Source organism: Psammomys obesus, unplaced genomic scaffold (assembly GCF_907164565.1).
Source record: "Psammomys obesus unplaced genomic scaffold, mPsaObe1.curated_primary_1811, whole genome shotgun sequence".
NCBI classification, from domain to species: Eukaryota; Metazoa; Chordata; class Mammalia; order Rodentia; family Muridae; genus Psammomys; species Psammomys obesus.
This window is the reverse complement of record NW_026591560.1, coordinates 1,923,849-1,935,515: the sequence shown is the minus strand read 5'-3', so window position 1 is coordinate 1,935,515 and position 11,667 is coordinate 1,923,849.

Below are 11,667 nucleotides of genomic sequence, written 5' to 3'. Positions count from 1 at the left end.
AAGAAGAAGAAGAAGAAGAAGAAGAAGAAGAAGAAGAAGAAGAAGAAGAAGAAGAAGAAGAAAGGAAAAGAAAAAAGGAAGAAAGAAAATCCCAAACGTTCAATTTTACCAGTAAAGACTTGAGAGCCAGATAATGGGGTGAAAGCCTGCTAACTCAGAGAGGCAGAGAAAGCATCAGCTGATATTCCTACTCAGCTCATTCCCAGAAGGAAAAAACCCTTTCTCCTTCTCTACACTGTCTTAAATATCCTTCAACTCAATGTCCCTCCTTTCTACTTCCTGTGTCTCTTTATTTGTCCTCTGAACTTCCTCTCACTCTCTGTAGGTTTTTTTCCCCATGTTCACCTCCTATTATGCTCCACCTCTTGACCTAGAGTTAACTTTATTTAGCTCATGTTTACAGAAAGCTCTAGTGTTAAAGTTGTGTGCTAGGGATGAGCCACACCACAACAAGAAACAGGTTTTTATAGTTCACAATCTTTGGGTTCACAATAGGCTCAAATATCCTGAACACGGGAAAGTGGCTTTTTTAGGAGAGTGCCAGCAGTAGAAGTCAAATGCTGACAGTGCAGATGTTCCTCAGAAACTGACAGGTCACTTGACTCTGAAGTCTTGTACCTAAAGAGGACAGTTTGCTCTCTCTCTTTCACTCTCTCTGTGTATTTTGATTTTAACTGAATTTAAATTATTGGTTTTTGAAGATATATTTCTTTTTCTTTCTTTTCGAGACAGGGTTTTCCTGGAGCCCAAAGGCAGAGTTGAACAGTTCTTGAGTGGGGAGTGAGGATTTAAAATAAACCACACTACACACAGGATCACTTCCAGAGGGCTGCCAGTAGAAACCCACCGGTTTATTCCACAATTCCTTTTTATAGTCAGAGCAAAGCACCTCGCTACATCGAGACCTCGACCACTGGTCTGTGTGATCTCACACATCCTGTCTATCTCTGTCTCCAGGTGAAGGCCAAGGTGAAAACATGTTTTTTGCTGAGAACTCAATAACAAAGCAGCCTGACAAACAAGCGGCTCTCCACATGGCTACTCTGTGTAGCCTTGGCTGTCCTGGATTCTCTTTGTAGACCAAGCTGACCTTGAACTCACAGTGATCCACCTGCTTCTGCCTCCTGAGTGCTGGGATTAAAGGCTTGCACTACTGCGCAGCTACATTTTTTTTTTTGTTTTTGTGTTTGATTGTGTATCTCCACATTGGCGTAAGTGTGCATGCATGCAGGTGTCCTCGGAAGCCAAAGAGAGCATTAGATTCCCTGGAAGTGGAGTTACAGACGGTCGCAGGCACTGGGGACTGAATTCATTTTTTTCTACCGAAACATGTGCTGGTATGTGCTGGTAATCGCTGCACCAGCCCTCCAAACCCAGAATAGCTTTTCTTTAGCTGCTGCCTGTCTGGCTACTGGGCATGAGGGTGGCAGCCCTGGGCTCCTTGGCAGAAGCTTGCTTTTTTCCTGGGTGGAAACGTTCCTCACCACCAACCCAAACCAGGAGCAGTCATCCAGCAGGGTTGAGAGCTGTAAGTACAGGGAGCACAAATTGTCCAAAATAGCTATTAGGAATGGTGGCAGGCACCATCTCTGTTGGCATACCTCAGTTCTCCAGCATTCCGTCCAGTCAGCAGCAGCGACTTTGAGTGGTTCTGTGTATGACTACAGCAGTGGTTCCTGTGGTGACGTGGTCATTGATACCTTGTACTTTTGTTAAAAACAAACAAAAAACACTGCCAGTTTGGCAGAGCAGGTAAGCCCTCAAGAAAACATACAAGCAGGGAAGGCAATTCCATGCCCTGCTGAGTTCTTGTGTGGCTCTGGGAATTGACTTGATTGGAGTAGCAAGAGAATGAAGAAAAGACAAATCCACAGACAGAAAATCTGGGATCAGGTGGCCTGGGCTCTCTGATGAAGAAGTCTCAGCACTAAGGAAGCCCAGAGTGTTCATTTTATGCAGCTGAACGGAGAGGTGGGGCTATTGAGGAGGTGAGGTTTGTGGCGCACAGCGCTATCAAAGAGCAAGTGTAGCTAACCTCAGTGGGCATGGTCTCTGCAGGGGAGCAACACTGGCTGTAACCCTCTGGGAGGAGGGGAGAAAGCGATGGTGGTCATTTTCTGCACACACTGTCAGCATCCGCTCCCGACCAGAGGAAGCCTGTCATCTCTCCGAGCCTCCCTGGGGACTGAGATACTGCCATTTTCCCATGGGGCTGAGGCAGTGGTCCTTGACAGGGCCATGCCCGTGTCGGCTTTGCTCAGGGCTCCTTCCACTCCCCACACACGCAGAACCAACTGGTTCCAATATGAGCCAATCACAGAAACCCCAGAGCAGAAGGGCCCTCCAGTGTGACTGACTTGCCAGCATCTGTAACCACAGGGCACCCATTGCTGAGCCCTACACACCTGCATCTCCCGTCACTGCGCCACCACACTGTGGACAACTGTGCCACTTCAGTGCGGGCTCACAAAAGCCGTCCAGCAGTCACAGCGTTTAAAGATGAGGCTCCGACGTGCACACACTTTGCCTCCGCTCTCAGGTCCACTCGAGTAGCTCCTCCCGTATCCTCTTCCAGGTCACTTACTTCTCCTTCCACACCAAGCGGGTGCCCAGGTCTGTTGCTTGAAGATTTTAAACATTGTCTTCTTCACTGCTGTTTGTTTGTTTGTTTGTTTGTTTGTTTGTTTGTTTACCCTGAGGGAGGCTGAAGAACCCAAGCAAACCATTTTTTTCTGTTTTCTATTGGCCCATCCTGAGTTTTTCTTCTCTATTTGTTGGTCATAGGAAACTCCAACAGTTAAGGAAAAGGTGTTGAGGCAGCAGAGACAGGTGGAACTCGGGCCATGTGTTATGAAGCTTATGTCTTATGGATCTTCTCAAGCCTGATCCATCACCTTGAACTTGGTATGGCCAGTTATTCCTAGTATGTGATGGTCAGGGGCTCAAGTGCATTCTTCTGAGTATGAACAGAGCTCTCCTTTCTCTGGATCCTACTCAAACCTGGCAGCTTTTGAGAGAATGGATCAAAGTAGGATTCCAAGGTGTTGCTTATAATGTTTTCTAAATACAATAAAAAAAACCCTGAGGCTATGATAGTACATCGCATCACTAGGGAGGAAAAAGTATATATATTATATACATATATACATATTTCTATGTTTAAAGTATACATGTGTGTTTCAAGTATATATTTACATATAAATATACCTATATAATGTACATAATATATATTGTAAATAATATATGTAATTTACAAACATATGTATTTGCTGGGTGTAGTGGCACACCCCTTTAATCCCAGCACTTGGAAGGCAGAGGCAGATGGATCCCTGTGAATTCAAGGCCAGCCTGGTCTACAGAGGGAGTCTAGGACAGCCAAGGCTACACAAAGAAACCCAGTCTCAAAAAATATATAACATATATGTTGTAGGTGACAATTAATATTTACTAATTATTATCTTTTATTAAAGCTGCTGTTAATCCTAAACAGCTGTATACCCAAATCACCACACAGAGACTGGGTTTATTTAGTTAACCTAGAACACAATGCTGGGTAATAGTTACTCCGTCCTAAACCTCCAAGCCCTCATAGTTTGCTAACATTTAGATTTCCCACATTATACTTGCCTTTTGTGATATATTAGGTCCAGTCCATCTCTCCACATTGTTCCAAGATCTCTCCTTCAGCTCTCTCTCTCCTAGCTCTTCTCTCCTCCCACTCAATTCCTGCCCTCTGGCTCCTCCCCTCTCCCACCTGCCTCCTTTCCCTGCTCAATAATGTGGCTCGTTGTTTTATTTTGGCCTGTTTACAAAAAGTTGAGGCAGGATGCTTAGAATAAGTATCACAATGCAATATCTGGATTGAAACCAGAGAGTGTGGGGGGGGCAGAAATCAGCATTTGAATGAACGAGGGTAAAGTGCATACATTTCAAAAGAACATACCAACACACATATCTATATCTATATCTATATCTATATTTATATTTATGGGTTGGAGAGATAGCTTAATATTAAAAGCACTGGCTGCTCTTCCAGAGGACCTAGCTTCGATTCCCAGCATCCACATGGCAGCTCACCATCTGTAACTCTAGTTCCAGAGGATCTACCCTCTTCTGGACTCCCTGGACACCAGGAGCAAAAGTGGTGCACAGACAGACATGCAGGCAAAACACTCATATACATAAAATTATTTTCTATCACGTTTCAAGGAGCATTTCTCTGTGTATCCCTGGCTGTCCTGGAACTCACTCTGTAGACCGGGCTGACCTCAAACTCAGAGGTCCACCTGCTCTGCCTCCCTAAGTGCTGGGATTAAAGGGGTGCCCTTTACCATCCAGCTGCCACCTTGAGTTCCATGTGGGATATCTTTGTTCTTAACTGCATTACTGTCTACTCCCTGCTCTTCCCTGTCCATGCAGGAAATATCAACCCTAATTTCTTTTACGCCATGACACTGACCTTCATCACTGGGCAGATACTGTTCATCTCTGACAACCTCTATGTCTTCCCATGGCAGGAATACTACCCACACATGCTCTCTACTTGACTGCTAAAGATGCCCAGAGGCCATGCTTGCGCTCAAGAAGCCCTGCATGGCACAGGGCAGAACAAACTAAAGCTTAGGAAGGTCCAGAAGCTGGGCCAGGGACCCCATCCATAGCTGCCAGTAGATAAAAAAAAGACTCTAGTCCAAGGTCACAAATATCTGGCGAGAAGGCCCATGCAGAGAAGCACCTCACTGTGTGATTTTGGACACAGAGCCCCTCATGGGAAGCAACAGGTAAACAGGACTTGCTAGGTTGTGGGCACTTGGTAAACGTAGGCCTATTCCCAAATAGGATATCATATAGCCCAGACTGTCCCCAACTCACTATGGAGCTGAAGTAGACTTTGAACCTCTGACGCTGAGATACAAGTGTGTCCCACCATGCTGCTTCCTTCCTGAAACATAGTTTTCTTTTTCCAGTGTCCATGTACGTATGTTTCTGTGTGTGTGCTCACACATGTATGGGAGTACACTGGCCTGTGTGTGCGTGTGTGTGTGTGTGTGTGTAGGTCAGAGGTTAACATTGCATGCCCTCTATCTCCACCTTATTTCCTTATTTGTTCCTTTTCCATTTTATTCTTTATCCGGTTTCATTCTTTTCATGTGTATTTGGGTTCGGTGTGTGTGTTCATATGTGTGGACGAATGCTCAGGGAGGCCGTAGGCTAATATCCAGAATCTTAATTACTCTTTCATTTTATTCCTTTTTTTTAAAATTATTTATGTGTGTTTGTTAAAATGTGCTTGTGTACGCCCGTACCCAAGAGGCCAGAAGAAGGCATCAGGGCTCCGGACGCTGGCCCCACACATGCAGTTATGTTCGTGCCTGCCTGATGTAGGTGCTAGGGACAGAGCTCTGGTCCTCCACAAGAGCAGCAAATGTCCGAACTGGTGAGGAGTTCTGATGAGGCAGAAGTTCCAGGACATGTGACCAGTAGCCAGGTTTCTCCTAGAAGATGCTGTCTCTTCCTTCCAAGGCTGGGATTGCAGGGGACTCGCCACACGCCCCTGAGAGTTACTGGGTTCTGGAAATCAGCCCTGGTCTTGCTTCTCCACAAACACTTTAACCGAGCCACGTCCCAGCCCCTGTGCCTCACAGGGTCTCTTACCGAGGCACTACTGACTGATTGGTTAAACAGTGACCCGCCTGGGATCTTCCTGTCTCCATCCCTGTCAGTATTGGGGTCATAGGCACAAGCCACTCCGAGATCTCACATGGGTACTGGGGATCTAGCCCAGGTCCTCAGCACAGCAAGCCCTTTCCCCACTGGGTTATTTTCCCAGCCCCTATCCCTCAAATTATTTTTAGATTTATTTATTTCATCATATATATATATATGTGTGTGTGTGTGTGTGCTGTTCTCATACAGCAGTACACCATGTAATAGTGCGTGGTACCCGTGGAGGCCAGAAGAGGGCAGCAGATCCCACGGGACTAGAGTTATAGATGGTTGTAAGCCACCATGTGGGTTCTGGGAACCAAGCCTGGACTCTCTGCAGGAGTAGCCAGCGCTCTTTAATGCTGAACCATGTCCCCAGACATTTTCCCAAGAGTAAAACTGCAGCCATTTCATTTAGAAATACACAATCAAACTAAAAGCCCTTCCTAAAACACCAACAAATCACATTCTATCAGTGTGATCAATATTCATGACCAGGTCAGGGCCATCCTGATTAAATGAGGTGGTACAGCTTATGTTATTCTCCACAGCAGCAGACACGGAAGAAAACCACGTTTTCTCTGGAGATAGCAGAAAGTGGTTAATAAAATCAATACTCATTACAAACATTCTTAGTAAATCAGACAGGTAATGAAGTTAACCCAATCATGGGCTTGAGCCCCAAATTTAAACAGTTTCCACAGAAAACTGTTCATTTGGGAGATTGTTTAGGAAGGGCTGTCACCAGGTCCTCAAAACCACACGCTTAACCTTTGGAAAATCATGAGATGTACCCGACTCTTTGTGGGTACAACCGTAGCCCTAATCGTTTTCTTCTCTACATCCCTGCAATGTGACTCCAGCTCCCTCTAAGAGAAGCAGAGCTGGGCCAGTGAGCTAGCCCAGCAGGGAAGGACGCTTGCTGCCAGTGTCCATCTCCAGGACTCACACGGTACAATGAGAGAGCCAGCTCTGGAAAGTTGTTCCGTGTCAAGCATTTGACTGCAGGCAGACGGACACACACGCATGAATATTTTAAATGTAATTTTTAAAAAAGAAGCAGAATGAAGGCCATGCAGGTGGCTCAGCAGATAAAAGGCTGAAGACCTCTGTTGGCTCCCAGGGTCCCACAGTGGAAGGGGAGACCAATTCCTAAAGTTGTCCCCTGACAGCCATATACATTATATGGAATATACTTGCCCGGAATAATACACACACATACACACACAATGATAACAAGTCAAGGTTAAAATTAAAAGAAGATGCAGGACCAGGGCTGGGGCTGTCGCTTGGACAGCAAGCGCACAGCTCTGGGTTCATTCCCTAGAACCACATAGGCCCATCATGGTGTCATATGCCTCTACTCCCAGTATTCAGGATGTAGAGGCAAGAAGTTGAGAAATGCAAGGTTATCATTGGCTACATAGTTGGTTGGAGACCAGCCTGGGCTATAAGAGGACCCATCCCAAATCAAAAATCAATAAATCAACAAGTCAGTCAATAAATAGAAATAAATGTATTGTAAACATGGCTTAAAAAAAAAATGAGCCATCTCTCCAGCCCCGACCAAGGCAATTCTTATTTAAAAAAAAAAAAATCATTTAAGTGGGTCTTGCTTACAGTTTCAGGGGGTTACAGTCAGCGACCATCACCGCGGAGACGAGGGCAGCTGGCTGGCATCCATGGTGCTGGAGCAGCAGCTAAGACCTTTATGACCTGATCTGCATGGAGCAGTCAGAGAGAGAGAGAGAGAGAGAGAGACACGGCGCCACTGGGCCTGAGAGGGGCTTTTGAAACCCCGCGTGCACCCCTGCTGGCACACCTCCGCCAACAAAGCCACACTCCCTACTGCTTCCTAAACAACACACTAACAGGGAACCGAATACTCGAATATATGAACCTGTGGGGCCCGTTCTGAGGCGAACCACCTCAGGGTCTCACTGTGCAGTGAGGGCTGGCTTGGAGTTCAATACGTGAACAGGCTGGCCCCAGACTCACAGAACCCCACCTGCCTCTGCCTCCTACGTGCTGGGATTTTAAAGGCCTTGTGCAGCCACACAACCCACCCATGCCCAGTGTCTGACATTGGTTTGGTAATGGACATGCTGTGCCTGTCACGATGCCTTCTAAATACTTATGCTTACGCCCATAACTGCTGCTGCTCTCGGCTCTGATCAGAATCCATTTCTTTAATGTTGTCAGGTGTGTGTGTGTGTGTGTGTGTGTTCTGTAGTGGAGAGAGTAAGTGTGATTTTAAGAACAGCCCTAAATGTGATATCCGCATACATGTGCAAGCTCAGAAGAGGATGTGGAAGGAGAGCAAGAGCTGGAGAAAGGGTAGAGTGGACACTGTCTTCCTGGTATGACTTGGCCATTGCACCCTAGAGCGCTCAGCAACTCTGACTGCTTGCACAAGACAGGCACCAACTGAGACAGTCAACATTCAGGCACAGAAGAAAGAGGGCTCAAGAGGTCCTTCTCTCTCTCTCTCTGGGCACTTACCACAGGGAATGGTGTGACGGAAGTTTTGGTTTCTTTGTATGCTGTGTAAATATGCTTTTGTTTTAATCACAAGTGTAGGATTTTAGTTGGGCTACAGTTTGTCCACACCTGTTAATTGTCATGTGCAGAGTGTGGCTTTTGCCAGCTGGTAACAGCTTCCCTATGCTGCACGGAGAGGGGCGAAGTCTAGGACTCTGAGAGTATAAAATATGAGGCCGAGAAAGTGTGGCGTTTGATGTTGGTGTGTGCCCTGTAGCAGTTTGGAGAGGCGGGAGATGGACGGTGTAGCAGTTTGGAGCAGACAGACGGAGAGAAACACTTTGAGGAGCAGCGGCATGGAGGAGACTGCTGCATCTGAGGCTGATGGAGATTGGTCCAGCGCCCTAAAAGAACCCCTTGACCCTAAACAGCCAGGAGAAAAACAAGGGGGCCCTTTCTCCCCACTAACCTTCTCTCTCTCTTACGTAGGGTTGGGAGGTTAGAAGGCGGGTTGAGGCCTAAACACCCCAAATAAAGTAGAGTGTTTAAAAAGAGCGCTAAAGAATGGGTACCGGGAAGAAGAGAGTTTTCTTTCTTTTTGTTTTTGTTTTGAGACAGGGTCTTTCTACAGAGCCCTGGCTGCCCTGGAACTTACTACATAGACCAGGCTGGCATTGAATTCATAGAGATTTATTAATCTCTGCCTCCGGAGTGCTGGGATTAAAGTTGTGCACCACCATGCCCCACAACACACACACACACACACACACACACACACACACACATATATACACACATACAGAGATATACACACACACACACACACACACATATATATATATGGCCTTAGTCACTGTGTTTTATAAGAGCAATAGAAAAGTAGCTAGGGCAGAAGTTGGTACCAGGAGCAGGGTATTACTATGACAGGCCTGGTTTTTTTGCTTGTTTGTTTGTTTTGTTTTGAATATGGAAGACTTTGAGACTTTGAACTAGAAAAGTGGTTGAACACTGTCAGTAGAGCTTCATGGGCCATCACCGTAGGAGCTTGAAAGGTAGCAGTGCTGAGAGTTACTCAGACTGTGGAGGCCCAGCTCAAGAGGCTTCAAAGAGGAGCAAGGCCAGCAAATGGGAGAAACCATTGTTACAGTATTTTGGCAAAGACTATGGCTGCTTTCTGCTTAAAAATTTACCTGAGGCTAAGTTGAAAACCAATGCATCCTCACAATGGCTTACAACCATCTGTAGTTCCACGTCCAGAGCTGTCCTCTGGCCTCCTTGGTTACCAGGCATGCAAGTGGTTCACATACATACATGCAGGCAAGTACGCTTATGTGTATGTTTGCCTACGTGCCTACCTTCATGTATGTGGACTGCGTGTGCCTGATGCCTCGGGAGGAGAGAATTGGAACCGGAGGTACAGAGAGTTGTGTGTTTCCCCGTGGGTGCTGGGAATAGAGCCCGGGTCCTCTGCTCTAAGCCCCTGAGCCATCTCTCAGTCCCTCACCCCTTTTGTTTGATTGTTTCAGTTTTTGTTTTTTCTTTTTCTTTTTTTTTCCTGGAGAAAGGTTCTTGCTGTGTAGCTCAGGATGGCCTTGAGCCCCTGATCTTCTACCTACAGCTCCTCAGTGCTTGGACTGCAGGCATGCATCACCGTGCTGGGTTCTAGTTTACCATTTTAAACGTTATGTTATTATTTCTATCTCATGTATATTGTGCGGTCCTGAGTGTATCTGTGTACACTTTGTGTGTGCAAGTGCCCAGCGAGGCCAGGGGAGGCCATCAAATCACTTGAAGCTGGGATTCAGGCAGTTATGAGCTGCCTGGTGTGGATGCTGGGAACCCGGTCCATGTCCTCTGGGAGTTAAGAGCAGGAACTCTCAACTACTGAGCCATCATTAAGCACAGTATTGAGTACAGTTTTATGTTTTTGCTCAAAACGGGTTTATCAGGCATGACCAGTTATAAATGGAGGAGTGTCTGTTTGTAGACATACAAGAGGAAGTTTATTTTAGGAATTGGCTTGATTGAAGCAGGGTCCCTTTGTTGTTTGAAGATGACGTTTTTTTGTAGCTGGCCCTTGAGCTTCTGGAAACTCTGCTGTCTTTTGCCTCTCATCTCAGTGCTGGATTCACAGCACTGAACCATGAACCCTGGGGATCTTTATTTATTTATTTTGGTTTTTTTTTTTTTGAGACAGTTTCTTTGTGTAGCCGTGGCCATCCTGGACTAGCTTTATAGACTAGGCTAGCCTGGAACTCCAAGTGATCCTGCCTCTGCCTCCCTGAGTGCTGGGACTACAGGTGTGTGCCACTGGGTCCTGAGGATTTGAACTCAGGGCTTCACAGTTACATAGTCAAATCCCAAAAGCCAGAGAGCTAAAGCTTCTTCTACTTGTACACCTGTCTTAAAATACCCTCAACTCTAAGTCCCTCCTACTCTAATCCCAGTCAGCCGGTATCTTGCTCCACCTCCTGACCCAGGGTTAACTTTATTAACTCTGGTGTACAGAAAGGTCTTAGATTAAAGGTGTGTGATAGAGCTGGCTGAACCACACCAAACAAGAAACAGGGTTTTACAGTTCACAATTTTGGGATTCACAATGGGATCAATTATCCTGCAACCAAGGCTGTCCTACTGGGCTCTCAGTGGCTTTTGTCTCCCTGATAGCTAATGTTCTGTGTGTGTGTGTGTGTGTGTGTGTGTGTGTGTGTGTGTGTGTGTTTGAGACAGGGTTTCTCTGTGCAGCCTTGGCTATCCTGGACTAGCTTTGTAGACCAAGCTGGCCTCGAACTTACAGAGACCCACCTGCCTCTGCCTCCCTGAGTGCTGGGATTAAAGATGTACTCCACCATGCCCTGCTTTATAGCTAATGTTCTTAGCCTGTTTCCCACGACCTGTTGGCCATTTCTGTGTTTCCTATGGAGAAGTGTCTGCTTACGTTCTGTGTCCATTTTCAGATTGTCTGGAGGTGTTGCTGGTATTCTTGTCTGAATATTTTCTTAATAGTGGGCTGGAGAGACAGCTCAGTAGTTAGGAGAGAGCATGCACTGCTCTTGCAGAGACCCGGGGTTCTGTTCCTAGCACTCACCTCGGGGGGCTCACAGTGAATATGAACCCTCATTGGATGTATGGTCTGTACAGTGGGGTAGAATCTCAGAGGACTGCTCATAGCCAAAACAATCTGAAAAGAAAACAGATTTGGAGAAGTGACACTTCCTGATTTCAAAATTTACTACAGAGCTACAAACCAGTGCCGTACACAAAGAAATGCAGATGGGAGGCCAGAGGACAGCTCAGGGTTTAGAGTGCTTGCTCTCTTGCAGAGTACCCAAGTTCAGTTCCAATCACCCACATGGGGTGGCTCGCAACTGCTTGTAACTCCAGCTCCAGAAGTCTGCTGCTGCAGGCCTATGAGGTGTGCATACTACCACAAAAACAGGTGCACACACACTTGTAAAAGGAACTTTTATTCTCCTGTCT